The 16,864-nt window shown below is 35.6% G+C and overlaps 1 protein-coding gene and 1 long non-coding RNA gene across 3 annotated transcripts in view; one reads left to right on the forward strand and one right to left on the reverse strand.

The window, feature by feature from the left end:
• Drep4 (DNA fragmentation factor-related protein 4) overlaps positions 1-16,864 on the reverse strand; it is an 83,483-nt gene that overhangs the window by 37,133 nt on the left and 29,486 nt on the right. The window lies entirely within an intron of this gene.
• LOC145672922 (uncharacterized) lies at positions 841-15,945 on the forward strand. The gene is made up of 3 exons (XR_014128702.1): positions 841-954; positions 8,807-8,924; positions 12,766-15,945. It is a non-coding gene; the product is annotated as an uncharacterized LOC145672922 (long non-coding RNA).

The raw sequence follows: 16,864 nt of genomic DNA on the forward strand, positions 1-16,864 counted from the left end.
AGAAGCAAAAACACCTGTGAATCGTAATGTACGTATATATACGCTATTTGGATATATATACGTATATATCCCTCGTCCCTGTCCACCCTTGTCCAAATAGAAAAACAAATGAATGATGAACAAATAATAAAGCAAATAGCCCTGTTTCGGTTAAACTTTCAGGTGCCGAAACTGAAAGGCGCGATCTGAGCAAAAAAAAAAAAAAAAAAAAAAAAAAAGTGTTAATAAACGTAACTGTCTTGGAATTAGAGTTTTCGTTTTCTGCAAGACTTGATATGTTTCCTGTTTATTACGACGTTCTTTAGTAGTGTTATTAATGCGTTATATCTTTCACACATATAACGCATAACGCGTTATATGCGTTTGCGTTACATCTGCTTTCAGATTTTCCTTACTTTGTAAGGTTATGAGCATGGGTCCATCATTATTAACTTTGTTTTTGATTGAATGTTTCTTTTAGTTTAATTATTTTGACGGGAAATATTGAGATTAATTTTTATTTTTGTCTTTCCAAATTAGGGTGTAACTTGTACTATTTTTAAAACCAAAAAATCACAAATTACTAATCTACTTAAAGTTACTTTTACAGAAGATGGTAAACAACACTTTCGGTAAAAAGACAACGAATAGAATTATTCCAGCTACGGAAAGTCTACAATGCTGGAGGAATAAAATCTTATTTGAGCAAAAGTAGTGGTAAAAGTTTCAAAGCATTAGTTTATTACTTATTTTTAAAATATGTACCCTAAAGTTTCACCGGTGAGTGCCTAAAAGCAATTTTCTGATTTAAAAATGCAAGAATGATTTAGACTTTTAATTCAGCAAAGTTCTCCAATTTATTTAAAAACATCAACAATTACAGACCAAAATAAATGAACGCAACAATACTTTCAATACCTCAATTTCCATATCAATATAACTGCCCGAATTTTTCTACGAAAAGGACGCTGTATGGTGAGTGTACATTCAATATTTAAATTTTTCTACCTTCTAGATGATTTTTTTGATGTAAAATTTAAATTTGGTGATCCTAGATATTGTGATATATATAACAACTGCGTCAAAATATATTTTTAAAAAATGCTTAGTGTTCAAAAATAGCAGATCTGCTCTATTTTGGAGTACTTACCAACTCTTAATTTGACAATGTTGCTATACCGTGATTCGCTATTTCAACTTCTTTATTTTTTTATTTTATTTTATTTTTTTTATTTTTTTTATAATTTAATTTCATTTTATTATAAACCACTGCTTAGTTCTATTATAAAATTGTTCATAACATTTGTCATTTTTTTTTATTACATATTTACATTTTTTTAAACAATTTTCTTTATTTATTTTACATGTTTCCTTCTATTCACTTATGTTTATATGAAATACAGTGTAATAATCAGTAAAATGTAACTACAGAATTTTTATACACAGAAGTTCAAAATAATTAACGAAGAAAACATAACAATATATTAATTTATCATATTTATATATGCTTTATAAAAAGATTCATTTCACATGGCTTTCGAGAAAAAATAACAATTATGGATCATCTCAATATTGTTTTTGGTATAGCAACAATAGCATGCTGAACATTAAGTGCGACCTTTTGCCCCGCTTTACTCTACTAGAGAAGAAATATCTCATCCAGTTCCCTTCCAGGCGGCAACGTACCAAGAACTGACGAAAAGAAGAGTTATTTTATTTTATTTTTAAATTTCAATTTCCAAGGGGATCGAGTATAATTGAGTCAGTTGCCACATACTGTTGTTGAATCATGTTAGAATTCTATGTCAAACTTTAGCGCATCACCAAATGAACTGGATAATCGTTTAAAATTTTCGATACACCATAATAACTACGGGGAAGGAAATAAAAATCACCAGTTAGGAACAGGGTTTTTCGTTCACAAACGAATATTACCAGCAGTTAAACGGGTTGAATTTGTTACTGACAGACTTTCTTTTATTACTCTTAAGGGACGGTGGTGTGATATTATTGTTTTAAATGTACATGCTCCAACTGAAGATAAGGGTGACGATATAAAAGATAGTTTTTACGAAGAAGTGGAACGGATATTTGACCAACTCCCGCGATACCATATGAAGATTCTATTAGGGGATTTCAATGCGAAGGTAGGACGAGAGGATATTTTCAAACCGATTATAGGGAACGAAAGTTTGCATAAGGAAAGTAATGACAACGGTGTTAGACTCGTGAACTTTGCAACATCCAAAAACCTAATCGTGAAAAGTACAAAATTCCCACATCGCGACGTTCATAAATACACTTGGACATCACCAGACGGAAAAACACATAATCAAATTGATCACGTTTTAGTAGATAGAAGAAGACAATCTAGCATAATTGACGTCCGGTCGTTTAGAGGGGCTGATTGTGACACTGATCACTACCTGGTAGCAGCGATAATACGGGAGAGATTATCGTTAAATAAAGGTAATATTCAATGTTTGAAAACGGAGAGATTTAATTTAAAGAAATTAGAAGAGAGCCAGGTAAGAGAGGAATACCAGATTGAAGTTTCGAATAGATTCTCGGTTTTAGAAGACTCGGAGTGCACTAGTGTTGAGGATACTTGGATTGAAATTAGAGATAGCATTAAAAGTTCAGCAATAGAAAAACTGGGACACGCGGAAATACGTAGGAACAAACCATGGTTCGACCAAGAATGCATTAAACTAGTAGAGAAGAGAAAACAGGCAAAATTACGGTGGCTACAAAATCCGAATGAAATAACTACACAAAATTTCGCAGATATCAGGCGGGAAACTTCCAAAACTTTTAGAACAAAGAAACGGGATTTTTTGAAAGCTAAAATTAAGGAACTTGAAGATAATAGTAAAAATAAAAATATTCGGGACATGTATAAAGTGATCAGCGAATTTAAGAAAGGCTATCAACCTCGTGCTTATATATTAAAGAAATCTGATGGAACAGTTCTCACTGATACGGATAGCCTCTTAAATAGATGGAAAGATTTCTTTGACGATTTGCTGAACACGCAGCCAAAAACTAATGTGCGTGGAGAAAAGGAGATACACACCGCAGAACCGTATATTCCAGAACCCAATCGAATAGAAGTGGAAGCCGCTATAAAGAAATTAAAGAAACACAAATCTCCGGGTGTAGATGAAATTCCGGCTGAGTTAATTTTAGCTGGAGGCGAAAAATTGTGGAACAAGATACACAAACTCATTCTCCTTATCTGGAACAAGGAAGAATTGCCACAAGAGTGGAAAGAGTCAATCATTGTTCCAATTCACAAGAAAGGCGACAAAACTGACTGTAATAATTATCGAGGCATTTCTCTTCTGTCACCATCCTATAAAATCCTTTCAAATATTCTGTTAGCAAGATTGACCCCATACCCCATACGCAGATGAAATTATTGGAGATTATCAGTGCGGATTTAGACGAAATCGATCAACTATCGACCAAATATTTACCATTCGCCAAATACTCGAAAAGAAGTGGGAATACAATACCCCGGTACATCAACTATTTATTGATTTTAGAAAGGCGTACGACTCGGTTAGGAGAGAAACATTATACAACGTTCTTACAGAGCTTGGAATACCGAGAAAGCTAATTAGATTAATTAAGATATGTTTAAGTGAATCCCAAAGTAAAGTCCGGGTAGGAAAATTTTTGTCCACGAGCTTTCACGTCGAAAATGACCTGAAACAAGGAGATGCGTTGTCGCCATTATTATTTAACTTTGTGCTGGAATACGCCATAAGGAAAATCAAAGATAGCAACCAGGGCCTAGAGTTGAACGGCATTCACCAGGTTATGGCATATGCTGATGATGTAAATTTAATAGGGGATGATAGGAGAACAGTAGAAATAAATGCAGAGATATTATTAAACGCTTGCAGGGACATGGGTTTAGAAGTAAATGCAGAGAAAACTAAATACATGGAAGTGCGTCGGGACCGTAATACGGCAAATTGTGGAGGCGTTAAAATATTAAATAATACTTTTGATAAAGTGCAGAGTTTCAAATATTTAGGATCAATATTAACAGACGAAAATCATATTCACAAAGAAATTAAATGTCGACTAAAAGCAGGGAATTCGTGTTACTATTCGGTTCAAAATCTCTTGTCGTCGCGAATTCTGTCGAGGAATTTGAAGCTTAAAATATATAAAACGATAATCATGCCTGTTGTTCTGTATGGTTGCGAAACATGGTCGCTTACTCTGAGGGAAGAACATAGGCTGAAAGTATTTGAGAACAGGATCCTGAGAAGAATATTCCGACCCAAGAGGAACGAGAATGGGGAATGGCGGAAGCTTCATAACGAGGAACTACATAGTTTATACGGTTTACCCAACATTGTTAGGGTCGTCAAGTCTAGGAGGCTTAGGTGGGCAGGTCATGTAGCTAGAATGGGAGAAAGTAGAAACGCTTTCAAAGTCTTGACTGGTAGACCCATAGGAAAACGACCATTAGGAAGACCTAGGCGCAGATGGGAGGATAATATTAAGATGGATCTCGCAGAGATAGGAATACAAAGTAGAAACTGGATCCAATTAGCTAAGAATAGAAGTCAGTGGAGAGCTTTTGTGAACGCGGCACTGAACCTCCGGGTTCCATAGGCCATAGAGTTAGTTAGTTAGTTTAATAATAACTACGCATTCAAACACATTACAGTGATCTCCTTTGATTGGCTAGCCACCTCCCCCTTCCCCCCACGAGAATCAGGAGAATTCTATTGAACTAGCATCTATACTTCTTGTTTTTTTTTTAAGCAAACCTAATTAAACCAAGTGCTTTCAAGAAAAATTATTCACGATAAATCTTGGACATGTCGAAAGAGTTTTGAACATCAACGAAAGTATATTTCCAAAATATGCCTATTTTCAAAAAGTTGTAATTTCATCTTAAGCGATCTCGCGACAAATGCTCTAATGAGTGATATATTGCAACGACTGCCGGAGGGGGATACAGTGAAAGGGGAAAATCTTTTGAGAGAATTCCTTTGACGCAAAGAGATGTAATAATAATACTTGCGTAAAGAACAGGTATATTCTTTCGATATCAACAGTACAACCTTGCTATAAGAAAGAAAAAAAAAATCTAACATTAGATGAGCATGTCTGTTACTTCCTTTTAAAATGCCATAAAATGAAGATATTCTAGCTGAAATTGCTTCACATCGCTATATGAAGAATGTTAATTTAATCGCGAACAAAAGTTCTGCTCCTTTTCCCCTCCCGAAGCGATGATTCGCTAAACGTGCGTATGTCATCATTTTCTAAATCCTTGTACTATTCTCAGTATTCTACTTCTTTCATGTTTCTGGGACAATTAGCTACAGGAGCTACAAATTTCAAAATAACTATATGAAAACGGTATTTTTCTAACAATTGGCCCGGTACCAACGGCCTTTCTTTTCAGAATGGGTTTCGTAACGAAAAGGTTAAAGTAAATACACCGTGTCCACAAAGTCTTGCTTCCATTACAATGACTATAGCGCCTACTCGATATTGGGTAGACATGCTTATTATTATTATTATTATTATTATTATTATTATTATTATTATTTTTATTTTTATTTTTAAAGCGTATTCTACATTTCTCAAAGTTTTATGCACGTATTAAGTTGTGTCTGCAACGTTTTCTACACATATCTCAAAGTTTCCTTTCCGTTCTTTGCATATTGTGATTTGAATGACAATGACAACAGCACAGGAGAAGGCCCAATGTGTCTAGGAAATCACCAGTAACTGTTCAGCGAAAATTTCGCCGGCAGTACGGAAAAAATTTCCCATAAAAGCATCCATAATTAGATGAAGAATGAAATTTTTAGAGACAGGTAATAACGCAATGACCATGCCACAGATTGGACACCAGAGATAGAGCTAGCAATTGTGGACAACGTGCAAGTTGCATTTCAACGTAACCCACAGAAGTCGGATCGTCGTGCGTCACGGGGATTGCATGTACCAAAATCAATAATTCATAAGGTCCTCCATAAGCGATTACATCTTCATGTTTATACGATGCAACTTACGCAAGCTTTGGCGCGAAATGACCTTCTTCAGTGTGCTGCATTTGCTGCTTCCTTGTTGAACTCAATCAAACACAACAATGAGTACCTGCAGATCGTGATGTTCTCTTATGAAGCCACGTTTTTCGTTTCTGAACATGTTGACCGCCATAACGTCCAGATATATGGTTCTGAACATCTGCATGTTATTCGAGAACATGTTCGTGCTAGCCCAAAACTTAACGTTTGGTGTGCTTTGATGCCTGATAGAGTAATCGGTCCATTTTTCTTTGCTGAGAACACGGTTACAAGGGCGACTAACTACGATATGCTTCATGAGTATCTACTCCCTCAGGTGTTGGAACTGCAGCCAAACATAATCTTCCAACACGACGGTCTCTTCATTGGCCTCTAGATGTTATGAAACTTTTGAATCGCCATTCCCTTAGAGATGAACTGGCCGTGATGGACTAATCCTCTGGGCCCCGCGCTCCGCTAATATCACTCCCTTGGATATTTTCCTTTGAATATACTCCAAGGATCGCGTCTACGAAATCCCGTTACAGATCTTGCCGCACTTCATACACAGATTGCTGCGGTTCTCGAAAACGTTGATGCTGCTATGTTGCAGCATGTATGAATGGAGCTAAAATATTCTCTTGACATTCTAAGGGCAACTATAGGGGCACATATAGAAGTGCTGTAGTTGGTAACATAATTTTTAAGAGATGTTGAACATATTGCTAAAACAGCATATTTCTACCTCATATAGTTTACGAGTTTCTTTTTAACGGCAGCAGTACTTTGTGGACACTCTGTATTTTGACAGTTGAAAGTCAAGAATATTTTGATGTCTGATATCGAGGCATACTCTTTCAGTTACACATAAAGTAAAAAAGGAACAAATCATCATTGTTGCACTTTTGTTTGCAGATTTGATCCGGCTCGCGGGCTGTCACATGGCCATCACTATGAATATAATAAGATTGGATATATACAGAAGATAAAAGGCCGAAAGAGTAATATAATTTGATGGAATTGTAAATGGGAAACATCATGCTAGAAAAACAAAGCGTATAAAAACACGAAGTTTTCTGATACTAGCACGGTCATTGATACTCAAAGCTTAAAAATCTGAGTTTGAAAAAAGATTGGGATCATCTCCGAGTAGAGATGATGCCGGATGGAATTCAATAAATTGAAGGAGAGGAAAGGAAAGGTAAAAGGAGATCCTACAGATCTTCATTTGTTATTGTTTTGTTTCGAAAGATAACTTCCTGTGGGTGGACGAAAAGCAACTTCTCACGGCATTTCACCCTCGTTGAAAGGTCCGAGGAAAAAACCAGAGATTCCATCGGTTTGGTTTCACAAAGCCTGGAACATTGAAGACACTTTATAGTTTAAATAAGCCCCCATTTCACTTTTTCACATTTATTATAAGTTATAGTATTTCCTATTCTAGGTTTACTGTTGCAATTTTACCGCACAATGTACTAGTGCGTACAAAATACTATGCAATGCATTAATTGGTGACTTTTGAGTTTCCAGCTTCGATAACTAATATCATTTGAACTAAACTAAATAATCTGAAAACTATTACTTAACAATATCAGATACACAGAAACCGGCCTATCATCACTTACAGCATGTTATAAGCCGGATCAATTACGACAGTACTCTTGGATTTTGAAATATCTGCACAAGGTGGGAGCGAGGAGAGAGTTCTTTAACATTTGCATTCGCTTCAAAGAGAAAAAGAAAATAGACGGTGGTGCAAATAAAAGTGGCTCGGTGAACAAAATTCCAGGGTACAAAGAAACATAGCAAAGGAAAGGAAATACTTCGCGCAAACCTGCTTATAGCAGATGTTGAAAATGACCTCCGTTCATCTCTAGGCACTTTTGGGCCCTAGTGAGCAAGTTGCAGAAGGCAGATCGAAGCTGGGCTGGAGCGCTACAATTTCATCAAAAATGTTCTGCTCCAGTTCTTAAAGACTATATGGATTGTTGCGATACACCTTAGATTTGAGGTTGCCTCACAAAAAGTAATCGCACACGGACAGATCAAGTGATCGGGGTGGCCAGCTAGGGCCGAAACCAGACTGACCTCTGCTGACAACTCTGTTCGGAGTGATAGTCGCTAACGCTCTTGCCTTCGATGGGAGCGGTCCCGGGTTCGATTCCCGGTGGGGGCACTCGGTCGAAGTGTAACCCGCTTTTTCAGGTCAGCCACCCTGAATGAAGTTTTCCTGGGTTTTCCTCATTCACCCCCGACAAACTTATAGGTCACAGGCCGCTTCCTTCCTTCCCCAATTCTTTCTTCCTTCCCTTTCCCCGGATAGTGTGCTCGCCGAGGGACGTCATCCCTCAAACGTGACGGACTAAATGACCTTAGATGCCGAAAGCCCAGAAATCTAAATCCTAAATCTATTCGGAGTAAAGATTGTGTAAATGTCACCCATGGTTCGGCGGGCCGATGGACAGTTGCTCCATCCTGCTAGAAATAACCGCAGGTCTGAATTGGTGGTGTGTGTGTGTGTACACGTGGTATGGTTCCATGCATACATTCTCGTCCAATCGTATACACTCGTCCGGGCCACTTTTATTTTCTTCACCCTGTACTTTCCAAAATAAATCAATAAACTAAGTTCGGAGAAAGTACTCCTACAAAGCAAAGCTTGTGTTTATTATAAATTTAATATACAACACTCAACTTATCTTTTGCAACATATTATTAACGGTTAAATTATGTAACTTATTATTATGTTTTAACACCTGTTCCTCTGTCTTTCATTGCAGATAATCTGATGCATGATGTAATATGACGAACAAAGTCTAATCTTATACGTTCCTCTTTTGTCTGCCACAACCTGCTTGGGGCCTTTGGGGTCCCGTGTGATGTCACGGCAGCTTTTTGGTGAGTTATTTATTGTCAATTGAAACTACAAAACTTCTATTTATAATCTGTAATTATATTCAAAGCAGATGAGAAATTTAAAGGAAAATGTGACACAGCCACGAAAATCCATAATTTAAAACACCTGACTCCATCTTCCTACGGAGAGGGGGTTCAATGGTAGAGCACTCAGCTACAGTTGGAGAGTTCCCTGGATAATTCCAGGTCGTGTGAGTTTCTGGTGGACAACATCGTGGGGTTTTCCCGAAGTTTTCCCGCTTCATCCCACACTCTTATTCCAACAATTCTCTCATATAGTCATTCACTTCTAGTAATCATCCGTCTCTTTTCGCCTAAAGGGCAAAATCGTGGGGTGTTAAATTAAAGATTTAATTTATTTTCCACTTTCCTATGTTGCCAAGATCTCTCAAGTAACTGCAACTTAGAATTGGAATTCATGATTTCTTATTTCACTCCACGCTTATCAGCACAACTTTTAGGATCCCCGGTGAGGAAAGACTAGAAGGGATGCTCCCATAACTCTTCTTTTGCCTAGCAACTTTTGACGGCACTGATCCAAGATGCCTGCAACACAAGTAAATGTCGACTAAAAGATTAAAACCTTTCAAAATTTAAATGCAGATGGTAAACTTGTATAATCCACTGACTGGCTGTTCTGCATTGTTCTCTAAATTCTGTCCATTATAGAAAGAATCAGTCGAAAATCGTGCACCCCGCCAAAAGAAAATAACAATGTTTTATTTTAGGGTTAGCAGAACTTTAAATACAATCTAGAACAGTTCCTGCGTATGATCACACCAAAGAAATTAAGTGAGTTTCGTTCCATGTTGTGAAACTACGGTAATTTCCAAATTATGCAAATTCAACGCTGAAACCGGAAATAGTACATTTATATGTTCCAGTTGCAATAGAGGGTTAAGGTCAGAGATGGAAACTGTTCTTCGGGTTTATTATTACACTCATTTGCAGAAGTTAATAAGAATAAGAATAAGAATAATTTATTGTCGTTAAACAAGATAATGTTGTAATAGACAACGTCAAAATTTAAGTTCGCGTACATGTAATATTTACAATTTTAATTAATCAACACAATATTTTATATTTTACGTAGTACTACTTTTCTATTCTAATCCTGAAATTTCTCCCTGAAATTTTGAAATACTACATATATCACTTTTGCCTAGCCGTCAAAAGCTGCTAGGCAAAAGAAGAGTTATGGGAGCATCCCTTCTTCCTCACCGGGGATACTGAAAGTTGTGCTGATAAGCGTGGAGTATAAGTGAAATAATTGTGGTTGCAGGATATATCACACGGAGAAAACCGAGAATCAATCGTATATTGGTGGAAGATGGAATTCCTAATGGTAACAAACTGAAAACAGTGTGAGAAAATGCACATAATGGACAACAGAAAGGAAAATACACAGGGGTATCAAAATCAGGAAATATATACGAAATATGTGGAGGAACGGGGAAAAAAAAGTGAAATAAAATCTTTGTTTAACATCCCACGAATATGGCCTTTAGGCTAAGGAAGATAATTTTGTAGTGGAAATACACGAAAGATGTGGAAAGTTAACCTAAGGAAATCCACGGAATGGCACTTAACGGATGGAATTTAGGAAATTACGAGGACATGGGTTAAATTTCAGGAATATCACAGAGACAGAATTCCCCTGCGGGCGAAATACGAAATATAGCGCTTGTCCATTATGTCTATCCCCTGCTTAAACTCAATTTTGACGTCACTCGAGATCGAACATATGACTTCACAGGGTTCCCACTTATTTAGTGAACACAATGTCCTGACTTTTTCCCGGTTTTATACGTCTATATATAATGTAAGAAAAAAAAGAAAAAGAAAGAATAAGAAAAGTAATAAAGAAAGAATAATCCCCACCAGAGGTGTCTAATCTACTACGCATGTACAGTCAGCGACAAGAGTTCTTTCGGTTTGATGAAATTAGTTTCGTAAATAACTTCAGAATGGAAGGACAATTTGAGTATACTTCTCAGTAAATTAAAATAAATGTAATTTTCTGTGTGTTCCAGCTTTGAAACTCGGTAAAACTGTTCATTCTACCGTTATTCTCAAAATAAACTTTACCAAACGGAAAAAAACTTTTCTTGCTGACTATATATGTATATAGTGTTGTGTAGATAAAGAAGTTTTGGGAAACAAACTAATTTATTTCATAAAATATCCTCTGCCAAATAAAGTAAGGAACAAAGAGAGATGAGTTCTGAAGACTTAAAAATTTGTATGTAAAATCCCCTGACTTTTCCAGGTTTTCAAATTAGTGGGAACCCTGAAGTAACTGATGGAACTGGTTGAAGTTGAGACACACACTATGCCATATTGTACAGCTATGAATGAACAGTAACTTATGAAATGTTAACAAAAGCGCCTTAGCCCATTTCAAGAAAAATGTCTCCTTAGATTTGCTTCAAATCTAGAATTAATGCAGTTTCTTCTGGGAGTAGTAAGGTCTAGTAAATATTTTAATTTAGAGGTTCGAATCTGATACTGACAGCCTCTACACCATGAAGGAAAATGTAATGAACCACAGTCTACGAGGTATCTGGATCTTGATATGTTTATGCATACTGTTTTTAAGCACCTACTTCAATACCTAGAGAGAGAAAAAAACTGAATTTTGTGAACCTTTTCAAATACTTTTTTAGTTAGTAATTTGGATGCTAACACGTTTCAAGGGGCAAATGGAGATTGCAAACACCTGTCTAGAAAGCCAAAAATGCTGATGTTCAGAATCGATGCTGACTACACATTACCCAATTGATGTACGATATGCCATCTAGCCAAGCATAACCCTTCATACCTTGTAGCCGGAGATTGATTTGATTTGTAACCCGTAATCATTTCTCTTTCATTTAGTATCACTGTGTAGTATTTTTAAAAGACCTCCGAAAAAAAAAAATATTGCAATGACGTACCGCTTAACGACCTAATATAATTATAGTCGAAACCGGTTATAACAACATCGCTTTTAACGACGTATTGGGTATAACAGCGAAATCTAACGGTCCAGTCTAAACCCTATATAAAAACTATATTTAAAAAATCGCTTGGTACGACATTGCTTATTACGACATATCGTATGAAACGACTTATTTTTGCCACATTTTCGGAGAAATGTATCGGCTATAACGTTCAATGTCGATTTTTGTTTGTTACGTGTTTAGGGATTGCTGACAACAATATAAGGTTTATTTTCAATCTCTTGTTTTACTTATACTATACAACACATACAGTAAGTTTAAAACATGTTCAACATTTTATTTCATTCATTAGCCAAGACCGTCTACGTCATTATTGAACAAGTTATACTCTTGTTACTTTTTCCTCACTTATTATATATTTTTATATATATATATATATATATATATATATATATATATATATATATATATATATATATATATATATATATATATATATATATATATATATTATTGCCATACAATATTATTGGAATTGAAGTTTTAACTTTATTTTGTTCATTAACATGGAAGTGTATAACCTAAAACTTAGATACGAAATTTTGAGCAAGAAAAGGAAAAATCCGGTTTGTGCGACTATCGGCTATAACGACCTAAATTTGCGGTCCATTCGGAGTCGTTATAACCGGTTTCGACTGTATCTTCCTTCATTTCAATTGATGACAAAAATCATTATTTTCTTTTGAGAAAGTTTAAAGAATAGGATTTCATAGATTTTATTGAATAGTTTAAAAAATAATTTGATTTCTGAAGTTTCTTTTTTTGTTTTTATTATTATTATTATTATTTTAAAGATTCTTAGAAATTTTCTTTTTGAACAGGAAACCAGACGTATCACTAATTGGACAGATGCGTTTCCTTACGATAAGTGTTTCTGCTTAATTGAAGAACAGCTTCAACCACCAGTCAACAGTACTATTGACCTACTTCTTAACTTTTGCTGAAGAAGCTTCTTTCCTCAGAGAAGGAAATGTTATATCATGTGGATAGTCCCAGGAGATGGTTATAATATCATCAAATCAGAAAGCACTAACTAGACATCCTATGCAGCCAAGTTAACCAAGTGTTTAAATACGTAAATGTGGACTATAACAAGCGAACTAGTTATAGATGATACAGTATTAACATGGAAAAGTAGACAAAAGGAAGTGTTTACGAATATAATATTCGTCCGACAAAGACAGTTTAAATCTATTTTTTGAGAAATATTACTATCCACACTTATATTCTGAGAATGATTCTGTACTGTCATGCAGATTGAAACTTATGGAATAAGATTTCTAGTTTTCCGAGACTTGGCAAACTTAAAATTATAAGTCTGCATCATGTTATTCTCTACTGAAAAGGAAGAAACTGCTTTTGGTGCCTCTTTATTTGACTGAATCACATAACGAAACGAAATATCTATTATTTGCTTAACTTATTAGAATCATTCATTTGCATTTCTTTTGTTTAGTTCCAACAAATCACCAAAATTCAGTGAAGTATTTTGCCTTTTGGACAGTGAATAAGTGAAATCATAGCAACCATACGTGATTCTAAATATCAACTACAATAGGACTATGGATCTCTACAGTATGAGAGATGCAATGTAGATTTTTGATACACAAAGACGATTTTATACATATTCCTCATAACAGTTATAGACTTGCATTTTGAGTGATTTTATGTTATCATCCAGATGAAGGTATCGAAAATAAGACAACTCTATTGAAACTTCGCAGAGAAAACGTAAAAAGAAGTACACAACCATACATTAAGGACGTTTCAAAATGGGCATTTTTTGTGATAAGCATCAAATTACTTCTGGTAGCTGAGATGATGCCACACATATGAGTAAAATATCTGCTTTTCATCAAATCATCACAAACCGCACAGTTATCTTCACCTTTATACTGGAGCAGAAAGAAGAAATTGTGTCATCACATACTTTAACAATGTGTATCTAATTGAAAAAAAGGAAAGAAAAAAAGAAAATGAATAAAAATTGGGGGAGCTTTGATTAAGTGGGGTGGCTGGATCAATAGATGGATGGGGAATGTCTACCACCAATCTTCCTAGGATCTCTAGGAAGATTGGTGGTGACTGGATGGGCAGGCAGGGGAGTAGACTGGCGGACAGGACGGGTGTTTGGGCCGCTGGGCAGACGGTCCGGTAAGGGGGAGACGGGCTGACGGATGGGTTGAGGGGGCCTTGGAAGACGGGAGGATGGGGGTGTGGGTGTCTGACTGGCTAGGCAGATATACACAACATATACACGTACGCACATCCAAACACCTACATTCCTCATCATCACAGACACAGATGCAGCGAGGGACCACGCGCTGCGATCCAGATGGGTAAGTATTGTAGCATTTACAGACTTTTACACAATGGTTTATCTTCTTCGGAAAATTCTTCAAATATTTCTTCTGCTTTTTTCAATATGTGTTGAATATGTCTTCGTCCTCGTCTCTCCGTATCCAATGTTTTAACTTCTTTATAATATATCTATGATAACAATCATTGACTCCTCGACCTACATTTGTTCTATAGCTATTACTATTTCTTTTATACACTATGATAACAATTACTCGCTTCTCAATTCACAGCTGTTCAGTACTCTTTCTTTCCTTTTCCACAGCTTCCAATAGGACATTTCTCTCTCAGAATGTAGAAAAGAACAAAGAAATGAAGAAAAAAGTGCTATTATTGACCATATTACACATTCTCCTAGAATGTTGCGATGGGAGAACGTACTATCAGGTTAAAGTCTGACTAGTATCTAGAGATGAGAAAAACTTGAATAGGGAACACGTCCCACACACAAAATCACTAGAGAAAAGTAAACAGATACAACAGTTGTAATTTAAAATTGTGTAGAGGGAGAAAGTAAATTGAGATAAAGGGGTGGTAAAAGGCTGGAGACAATGTGGTGAACCAAATTAACAAAAAGAATATAAATAAATAAATTAAATAAAGAAATAAATTACTTAAATAGATAAGTTACAGTAACTAAGAAATATAAATAAAAAGTTAAATAAATAAACAAATTAATTAATTAATCATAACTCCTCCCCCCCACCATCATCATCATCATCATCATAATCCCTAATCACCGACCACATTGTCTCCAGTTTCCTTCCACCCGAATCTTTTCTCTTTCTGCAGTATTTTATATTACAGTGGTTGTATCTACCCGCTTCTCTAGTGATTTTCTGAGTGTTGTGCCTTCATCTTTTGTCATTTCTTAATGTCTACTCAAGACTTTTGACCTCACCACATGTCCTTCCATACTAACATTCTAGCACAGAACAATATGGTGATAGTGACACTCGACTGGACTTTTGTCTAGTATTCTTCGTTTTCTTCGGTCTTCGATACACGCTGATGAAGAGACACTCAATCTTGAAGGTTAAATCCTTTATTCTTTCAGTTTGCTTTTCTTCATAAGCATCATGTATAGTATCTTTTACATCTACAGATAGCACGAAAACATTATTCACCCATAGAGGTGACTCGTGAGGAAAGTCACACTGGTAAAAGTTAAAGTTTTATCGCCTAAAACTAAAAGAATGAAAGCTATTTGATTTATTAATTGTTGTATCCAGCAATTAATACATTAAGAAAGTTTCCTTCTTTTACGTTCAGGTGAAAAAACTTAACTTTTACCCGTGCGACTTCCCTCACGAACGCCTCTGAAACAGTTAGTATTTCTTTTTCAGTTTTTTCGACGAAGAAGAAAGAAGAAGAAGCCTTACCACGACATATTATCTGTCTGTCTGGAAGGGTGTCTGTGTTTCTGTCTGACCTGACGCTGGGGTTCTTGATATCTGTTCTGATGCCTGAATCCTAAATGTTGATCCCGACCTGATGCCCTATGTGCCCTTATACCCGCCCCGAAGCCAGCCTTCTCCTCTGCCTGCTTTCCCCCTATCTATCTATTCTTTCAGCCACCCCACAAAGCTGGGTAATTAAAAAAAAAATTGTTGTTTCCTTTTATTTCTTGATGTTTTTGCAAAAAAAGAAAAAAAAATGATACCGATAAAATGCCTAATGGGGTGCATTTAGTATGGAATAGAAGCCAATAGTGATTTGGCTTCTGCAATGATTACTTCTATTTAAACCAACTTCTCATCTATTTTACTTATGAATGTGGTAAGTTTTTTCCTCAGTCCAAGAATACCACTTAATACTTTGTCAACACGTAAATTAATATTTTTAATACTCTAAATATTGCAATTAATTACTTTTCTTTCTCAATTAATATAATCACGGATAATTATTTAAAGATATGAATTGATGGATGTTTGTAGTAATTTGTATATGTAGTCTCATTTACTGCGTCTAATATTTAATGTATCATTAACTGTACTGTTTCGATGTTCCCTGACACCTTCCTCAGTCAATACGGTATTTCAAACAAGAATAAATTTTGAGAAGTAAGAAGCATTGCCAGTGAATTTCCCCAACTGCTGAGGACGGTGTCAGGGAACATCGAAACAGTACAATTAATGGAACATTATATATTAAACGCAGTGAATAGAAGAGAACATACATAAGTAAACAGACATACTTTCTTCCACCCTGGGATGAGATTTTCATTGTTTCGAACACCTTGCAATAATTCACATTCTACTACGAAATCATTTAATATATTTTATGAGGGTGCTTTTACTTCAACCTGTTTCCTAATGTATTTTTGAGCAAAATCAGGCAATCCATCAAGCAAATAGTGAAAGGAAAAGTGACAAATATGTAAAATATTTACTGTATATAAAAATAACGTGTTAATTAGACACATTCTCCTAATTTAAAATACACTAAAAGTAATTTGTAATGTCCCATCATTACAAATATTTTAGATACATATAAGCAGGATTACTTTATAAACCAGAAACATTAGGAGTCTAACTACTACATCAATTCAAATTAGAGCTC

This window comes from Thermobia domestica, chromosome 16, assembly GCF_964235325.1.
Source record: "Thermobia domestica chromosome 16, izTheDome1.hap1.1, whole genome shotgun sequence".
Classification (NCBI taxonomy): Eukaryota; Metazoa; Arthropoda; class Insecta; order Zygentoma; family Lepismatidae; genus Thermobia; species Thermobia domestica.